We start from the raw sequence: 5,871 nt of genomic DNA, 5'->3' as shown, positions 1-5,871 counted from the left end.
TTATAGTTTTTATTTTATTTTCTTGTAGTGGCCACATAGTGGACTATGTTGGCCATGGCGTGGAATCTATTTAGACACTTTCTATTTTTTTTATCGTTTTTGTTCGTTTTACGCATTTTTTTGTTTTATTGCAGTTAGTATATGAAATGAGAATATTCATCTAGAATAGAACCTAGTTTGAAGAATCTCAAGTGAATTTTATGCAAGAGAAACAAGGAGAAGAAAGAATAAAAATACGGTTCAAAGAAAGTGGTGATTTATCCTTTCAAAAGGAAACCAAACGAGAATGAGAGAAAATACGAACTCGAGACAGAATCAGAGGAGGAATGTGAACAAGAAAGTGAACCAGAAGATGAGATGGCCAACATTGTGGACAAGACCATGGAGGAGTACAAGCTCTGCATGCAAAATGACAATGATCCTAATCTTGTGCCACCCGAGATTTCAACCACTGCCAACTTTGAAATTAAGGGGGCACATCCTCGCCATGCTTGTAGACATCCCATTTTTGGGAAGGATCATGAAGATGCGTACAAAAACATTGATGAAGTGTTGGATATTGCAAATTATGTTAGCATTCCTAATGTGACAAAAGATACGGTAATGTTGCGACCACTCCCTGTAACTCTCAAGGATATGACGAAAGATTGCCTTATGTTACTACCACTTGGGGCGATCACTACATGGGAAAATTTAGGAATCGATTTCATTCAAAATTTTATTCCATTTTCAAAAGTTTCTAAGTTGAAGAAGCACATCACGAACTTCTAAAAACACAATGGGGAATCCTTGTACGAAGCTTGGGAGAGATACACGGGAATAATATGAAATTGCCCTCTACATGACCTTAATGTGCAACAAGAGATATAAATCTTCTATGATTGTATCAACATGACCACAAGACAACTTTTTGACTCCAAGGACCATTGCCAAAAAAGGAGCTGACAACTAACAAGGCTCTCACTAAATAATTCGCCAAACATTCAAAAGGAGCAATCGAAGCCCGAGAAGAAAACCGACTTTTAATCCATGTAAGCCCGATTCGCAGCCTCTTTGAGAAAATACATGATGCCACCAATGCTACACTCAGAAATTAGCAAGCCTTGATCCACAACACCAAACAACAAATTGGGAAACCTTCTGGGTTATTTAATGCGTGATAATCGAGAACACTTCCAACTCAAACAACTGAGATTTGTTTGGTACGAATTTGCATAGGTTGTTGATCCCGTGGTCCTTTGGGAATGGACACACAAGCTCAGATGGTTGAGAATGAGGGACATTGCTTTGCCACTAGTTCTAAGATGGGAACGGATAAATGATATGGGGATAGGGAAATAGTTGATCCTTATCTAACGAAAGTTTTGCGGAAGACGGGGTCCGGGTTACATGTACCAGATGGAGAAAACTCTTTCGAATCCAAAAACCAGCCTATCAAGAGTTGAGTGTGGAGTTCTTCTCCATAGTTCGTTTTAGAAACGTGGATGATGTTCATGATCCTCCAAACTTCACTTTCTATTTAGGGGGAGAAGGATGCAATGTAGTTTAGTTGACTTGACATGGGGGTTGGATCTTTACAATCATTTTGATGCTCTTACCGAGGGGTTTGATACTTTTCTAGATCATTGTCATAAGCATTTATCAGGGCATGTGGGATATTCCGATTCGTGGGCTACAATAACTAATGCGGTTTATGTACCGGGGACTACTCCCGAGGGAAAGATTAGGATGATTGTTCATCGGTTCACCCATAAGCTCATTACGTTCTCCATTAATCAGAAAAAGGAAGGAGATAGGGTGCCTATTGATTTGTTCTTTATGCAGTGTATTATTACATAGAATGTATTAGGCAACCTCCCCTATTGCATGGCAGATTTTCTAATAGACGGGCTGAAAAGAGAAGATAGTGATACCCTATATATGGGGGTATGTTGATTATGAAGTTGACCCATTCTTTTGGAATTTTTGAGCACCTCGAGGCAACACTTCTGACAAGGATTGATGGGTTTCCTATGAACCCGTGCTTATTTATGGTGTCACACATTATTAGAGATTTCGGAAATGACAACTATACAATGCCTTTGGATGATGCAGTTGAAACACCGGGAGGGCATCAACCCAAGAATGTGAAAAGGAGAGCTAATGACCAAATTATTAAGTCTGATCGTCCTATGTAGATAGAAGATGGATTAACCATTGATCCTTACCACGTGATGTCAAGACAATATGATTGATGGGTTTTGATAACCAAAAATGACCAAATTTGTAAAATAATTTTAAGAACAACAAACAGAAGACTTTTCTAATAACTAGTTTATTTGAAAATCATTTTAACAAAACCACCAAAAGGAACCTAATACATGAACTAGGGTGTTGATGAAGACAAAAAACCAACGAGTATGATTTTCTCTACAAGTATCCACCATCAATATTAAGGCACTAAGAATGCTAGTTTCTTCTTGTATTCTTGAGTGTCTTAGTTCTTTAAGAACTTAACTCGTATAAGCACTAAAGGAGACAACTCAATAGGGATTCTAATCACCAAACTAGCTTCAAAAGAGAGTGAGGTAGGGAGTGGAAGAAATTTTCGGCCACAAAAGAGAAGTATAAAAAACTGCGCAAAAAATATATGCACATGCATCCTTTTTATACTCCCATGCAAGACACACCTTTAGATTATAATAGCATAAAGTATTGGTAGCCTTTTAGAAGTATGGGGGACATAAGAAGAAAGTTGACAAGCAACCTATTCTCTTACAAAAATGGTTTTGGCTATGCTTAAGAAGAAGGCAAAATTTATCTAACTAGTTTATTAACAATGGTATGTTAACTCATTAACTTAATAATGGTTAACCATAGTGTCAAACACTTTGTACATGACTTATTAAATCATACCATATGATATAATAACTGGTTATACTCTCTTTAATTGTTATTTTCATAAAAAATTATTATTTCTAAATAAATACAAGAAATGATAATATTTATTAATAATGATATTAATAATAAATATAAAAAATATGCCAACGTGATAAAGGTGTGACCATAGGATCAGATATCATTAGCAATGTCATTAAAAATGATTCTTGGACATATAGATTCAATAATATGTCACTTGCTCAAGATTCATTACAAATTAACATAAACAGTAGTTGGCGTGTAGCAACGGGCTACTTCCTTTAATGACATACGAAGGGTGTGATCTTATCGATAACCAATTATAGGAGCTCTAAGCTACATTTGTCACTAAACGTGTGGTATCAGTTATTTCTTTGTCTCAGAAATCTTGTTGAACATGAGATATGGATTGACATCAATCTTATTTAGTGTTCAACTTTTAGTAAGGCCTTAGATGTCTACCTCTCAAAAAGTAAGAGGGAACAAATCCCATCTTGACTACGTACGCCTATCAAGTTTTTCATGTCATACCCAATGATGTCCCTTATAACTGCCTTTTACAAAACTGTCACACCCCAAAACCAAGAACGGCGGAAACGTTCTGGGGCGGAGGACGTCATGTATAGTATCACAACACAGTAAATGTAAATAAGCAAACAACATCATCCATTTCATTAAATAAATAATTTTAATACAATTGTGTTCTGTACAGTTATAGACACCAAAATAATGAAACACAAAATAATATGAGATGAGTCTTGAATGCACTCCATCTTCTCAAAAGCTGGCCTCTGTACCTGTCTACTGATGACCTGAGAATACAAGTTATTTTGAAAGAGTTTATCAGCATTAAGCTGGTGAGTTCATAAGTATTTTAGTGTCAATGTTTCTTGTAAAAACGTTTAAACCTGTCTCAATGTATAAGTTTGTAAAAATGTAAGCAAATGTTTGAAAGTGTTTGTAAAAGTTTGAATCTCTCAGAAAATCCTATATTTTCTATAAAAGTAACCTTCTACCAAGGGTAAACTGTTTTGTAAACTTGTCTGTTGTAAAAGTATGTAATTACCCAAGTATAACTATCATTTGTTAAAAATATAGTTTGTACATTAATGCTTAAGTGATGTTATCACTAAAATATGTAATGGGTAAATCATTGTAGTACTGTAGCTTTGTATAATAAGACTACTGCTGTACTAAATACTACTACCTTAAACCGGATTTATATTAAGGTATATTGTGATAAATTGCACCATGCTATCGACTGGTAACAACGACATAATGAATGGTCGTAATAAAATAATGACGTTTGGCACCCGCAGACCTGCAGGTCCGGCTATAGCTAGCAGCAAGGTGTAGGATAGTCAATCACGTATAGATCTATACGCAAACTCACGCTCTCCCTCCAAGAGAATTCTGGCTACAACTCGGGTCATGACATTTAAGGCATGCACCGATACAGTGGATCACAATTGATATCATATTCATGTATATGTATTGTTTCTCGTATATCTGTATATGTATTGTTTCTCGTATATCTATATATGTATTGTTTCTTGTATATCTGTATATGCATTGTTTCTAGTATATCTGTATATGTATTGTTTCTCGTATATCTGTATATATATTGTTTCTCGTATATCTGTATATGTATTGTTTCTAGTATATCTGTATATGTATTGTTTCTCGTATCTCTATATATGTATTGTTTCTAGTATATCTATATATGTATGATCCTGTGTTACCCCGATGGTAACTAACTAATGATGTACTAATAACCATGAATATGGAAGTACTTTTATGTCTATACATGTATATATGATATATAAGTAATATGGAAACGACCTTCGGATGGTCACCCGAAATCCCACCAGACCACATCCAAATCGAGAAAAAGGAAATAGGGCGGATGGCATTCCTAAGCCTTTTGAACATTATTTATATATCTATACATATATGGGCATGCAATTCTATATATAAAAGCATAAATAAGTTTTCATAAAACATTTGAAGCATAAGAATAATTTCAAGGGAAGATTGACTTGATGTCGATCTATAAAACATTTTGAAGGCATAAGTTGATAAAACAGTTTAAGCATAAGAAGCATTTGTTTGAATCATAGTCTATAAGTAAGTTTGGATAGTAAAACATTTTGTAAAACATTTCATTAGTAAAGCAGTTTGAAAAGCAGTTTGAACAGTGGTGAAAATCGTTGTTTTCCTAGTTATTAATCACATATGATTAAACACAATCACATGTGATTGAAGCAATAACTTATAAGTATTTGACTTGTACTCCCCCCCATAAAATGTTATAAAAGCATTTAAAATCATTTCAAAGGTTGATTCAAGGGGTATGAACTCACTTGTGGTGAGTCGTTTGAATTGCAGTGTCGGCTACCGTGCTAGGTGGCAAACGGAGACTGGTTTACACGCACAAGCCTAGTTATCATATAATAAGCATATATATAACTAATTAGACTAATAATAACTTAATAAATAAGTTAATACTCATAGGACACATTTAAACACTTTTATGAGTGCTTATGGTCCAAATGGTTGCATCTAAGTTGCTACGGGACAAGGCAAAAGGGTTTGAAACATCAAATACCCTTGTATAGGAGTTCACCACCCAACAAACCCCACAACTTGGAGTTTACGGCTGTAAACTCATGGGTTTATGGCCGTGAACTCCTCAAAGGGTGGTTTTGGGTGTTTTGTGGTGCTATCTTGCTTCTAGAACACTCCTAGCTTTGTTGGAATAATACATGAAGTAGTTTAAGGCTCTAGAACACTCCATATGGGAGTTTACGGCCTAAAGTCCTTCACCCTAGAGTTTACGGCCGTAAACTCTTGGATTTTAATTGTTTTGAGGCTCTTAAACATCAAGGATGGCTTCCATGAATTTATCTAAGGCTTATGGGGACAAGAGGCACACTTTAGTGCCTTCACTTGGAGTTTACGGCCCAAGATATG

At 35.5% G+C, this 5,871-nt stretch overlaps 1 non-coding gene across 1 annotated transcript; it reads right to left on the bottom strand.

Annotated features, from left to right (window-relative positions):
• Positions 1 to 741: 741 nt before the first annotated feature.
• LOC145103525 (small nucleolar RNA R71) lies at positions 742 to 848 on the bottom strand. Its single transcript, XR_013706611.1, has one exon. It is a non-coding gene; the product is annotated as a small nucleolar RNA R71 (small nucleolar RNA).
• Between the last annotated feature and the right edge of the window lie 5,023 nt (positions 849 to 5,871).

Source organism: Lactuca serriola, chromosome 4, assembly GCF_051521515.1.
Source record: "Lactuca serriola cultivar US96UC23 chromosome 4, Lser_US96UC23_V15, whole genome shotgun sequence".
NCBI lineage: Eukaryota > Viridiplantae > Streptophyta > Magnoliopsida > Asterales > Asteraceae > Lactuca > Lactuca serriola.
The sequence above is the reverse complement of the archived record's forward strand: the minus strand, read 5'-3'. Positions and strand labels throughout refer to the sequence as shown.